Here is a 3,337-nt window from a genome sequence, read left to right as displayed (position 1 = left end):
AGTATTTATTTAAATATATTTCATGTAAGCGTATTGTATTTGTATAGACTTGTGAACTGAACTGACTCTTTGTGTGCTTCATTGTACTAGAAGTAATGAATAGCATTTTCCTAAACTATACCTATAATAGTTTACTATTGTTCTACCTGGACTGTTACTGAAAAGACTCATTTATCTACTCAGTTATGCTTATACTTTAAAACAGAATTTTGTACAACTATAAAGTAACATAACTTTTAGAAGAGTTTTGGAATGTATTGAAAGCTTATAAATAACATAAGTAACATTTTGAAAGACGTTTATAACAAACATTTACACAATTATAATTGTGTTCAACTTGTATTCCCCCCTTAAAACAGTTAAAATAGATAAAAGATTCATTACGGGGTATGAACTCACCTGATGTGGGTGATTCAAACGGGTATGCGCGTACGGATGAGAAGTTCCACGAATGAAGTCCCGAGACACAATAAGTCCTAAATGATATATAAGGAAACATATTGACATGAATATAGTGTTTATAAACAACTATATGAAAGATAACACCTTCCGCGACTAGGAAACACCTTGGCTAGGTGTTGGAATCACATGTGATTCAACAAAGGGAAGTGAAATGGCACTAATTGGTGTTTACGGGTTTGGAACCAAATCCTCTTGAGTTTATGGTGGTAACTCCATGAGATTACGGTCGTAAACTCATGGTACTTTGACCATTTGGTGTTTTGAAGTCCTAAAAGTCCTTTTGAAGCATCCTAACTTCAAGTCTTAGCCTTAGGAAGTGATTAGGGCAATAAATCACCCCTTTATAGGGTTTACGGTTTTTGGACCATATGTCCTTGGGTTTATGGTAGTAAACCCATATGGTTTATGGTCAAATGAAGTTTTCAAGTCCTAAACACTTCTAGGTAAAGGTCTAGGCTAGTTTCTTGGCTTTAGGAAGAAATATGGGGCATTAAAACCCTCATTGGGGTGTTTACGGTTTTGGGAGCTCCCCAAACCGTAAACACCTAATCATGGGAAATTTTTGTGGTTTTCTTGTGCTAAACACAACAAAGGTAGGTTCCATGTTTGCTTCTAAGGTTTGGCAAGAGTTTAAGGGCACTTTGGCACACTTTTAGCACCCTTTTTAGGGTTTATGGTCCAAGGAGATTCTTGGACCGCAAACACCTTATCCTTGTGATATTTGGGTGTTTTCTTGATGGTCTTAAGGTTTAAACATGTTAAGGGTTGTTTCTATGCTTGTTTCAAAGGTCTAGAGGGGCAGTGGGCTCATTTAAGCCACACTTTTAGTGTTCACGGTCCAAGAAGATCTTGGGCCATGAACACCTTGTTCTTGGGGGATTTTAATGATTTCTTGATGTTTAACACTTGATCTAATCATAAAAGGGCTAGAAACACTTACTAGTTGAAGACCTTGAAGAAAAACGAGATGATACTTGAGAGAGAAATGGCTTTAGTCTTTGGAATTGTGAAAAAGTGATTAAAATTTCTAAGTCTCACTTATATAGTCTTTTGGGTTTACGGACCCAATACCATTTTGGACCGTAAACTCAAAACTCTTGAAGTTTTGGGCACTTATTGCTACATATACACCCTAGGGTATCCACTCTCCTGATATCTTCTGAAGCACTAACTTTAAAACACACCAACTTATTCCAAAAAGTTTGAAAGTTAGCAGATATAGTTTTGACTCATATTGAAATGGATGGTTGAACAGGATGGAAAGTTTTGGGTTGTCAAAATCAAGACTACAAGGCTAAAGATTTCAAGAAGTCCGCCGTCTCCAGACTCTATAACATGTTCATGCACTTCATCATCATAGGAATGTCCGGAAATCATGGAGGAATTGATACGCTAAGCAAAGACTAGCTCAACGTCATCTACATCATGTTCTCTGGACGTGACAATGCAATGGATCTTCCGAAAGTCTTATGGCAAGATTTTTGCAAATTTTCCATCAAAAGAAAGGAGAACGAGATTTTGAGCCCTAGGTTTTGGGCACTGATGCTCCAAAAATCTTCCAAGAGCTGTCCGAACTACTTCCGGTTAACACCATTCCTCCAGAGGTATGTGTCTCATTCAAAGTTGTTAAGGCTTATAGGATTCCAGACCAATCCTCCTTTGGTCCGGTTCGTCGACTTGCAGACCACATGTTTAGGGAAGAGGCCAAGCCTACTACGTCTGGACCTAAGGTTAAGAAACCTGCCAAACGAAAGGCTTCTCCCACCAAGTCAAAGCCTAAAAAGAGATCTAAAGTTAGCTCTTCCTATCCAAAGGAAGATGCTCATGACATTCATGCTGACTCTAGCCGTACGAACACCCCTCCTGCCCACTCATCTAACGTACCCCTCAATGTTTCAAAATCACCTGTGCACACTCACGGGGAGTCTCCACATAATCCACCATCACACACACACAAAAAGGTATTGTCGGTGTTGAACATAGTTCCCTGCAACTCCCTGAAACAAACCCACGAGTCACTTTTGATGATCCCATTATTTCTTCTACACGCACACACTCTGGAACCCCTGTTCCGGACCCCAAGCTTTCTGGAGATGGAGCAGTCTCTCAGAATTTGGAAGCCTCAACTGGTCTAATACACGAAAGGCATACAGGACGAACAGGTGCTAATGATCCCCAATGGGAAGATTTTGTCAATAGGGCCGCATCCAAGCGTCCGGATCTCACCAGAGCTCAAGTAGAGCCACGCTTATCTCCATGAGGAACGGGGCCATTCTAAGCAACATGCCTTATGTTCCTCCCACTGATGCTGATGTTGCAAATGAACTTACTTCTGAACTACCCCCCATTACCACTCATCAAAGCATTTTTCACACCAATCCGGATGAAGAGATCTCCGAAGAAGTCATGCAGGATGGTGACGCAAAGACTGTTCCGAAAACAGATTTCATGCCTTCACTTTATTTTCAATCAAAGGCATCCGTATCCAAGTCTGCCTATGACTTCAGATCCTCTTCCCCAAGACTCCGGATGCTGAACTCAACTCCAAACTGAATGAAGATGATGTTGCAACTAAACTGGGTCCCTCCACAAATATTTCTTCACGCCAAGCTCCTCCGCAACACTTAGATTCTAATTCGGAATCATCAGCCGGTGACTACATTGACCCCTTCACTCTCCTTGAGATTCAGACCAATGTCTTGGAAACTATGAAGAAAGTTTCATCTATTGAAACTTCCGTCATTGAGCTGAACACGAAAATGGATCAAAAAGTCTCCAGACTTGATTCTAAACTTGATGCCATTCTTATGTCAATATCCCAGCAGTCCGGACCATCAGTTGCTGAAAGAGAAGCTCAACTGGATCAGTTAATCTC

Source organism: Lactuca sativa, chromosome 4 (genome assembly GCF_002870075.4).
Source record: "Lactuca sativa cultivar Salinas chromosome 4, Lsat_Salinas_v11, whole genome shotgun sequence".
NCBI lineage: Eukaryota > Viridiplantae > Streptophyta > Magnoliopsida > Asterales > Asteraceae > Lactuca > Lactuca sativa.
The sequence above is the reverse complement of the archived record's forward strand: the minus strand, read 5'-3'. Positions refer to the sequence as shown.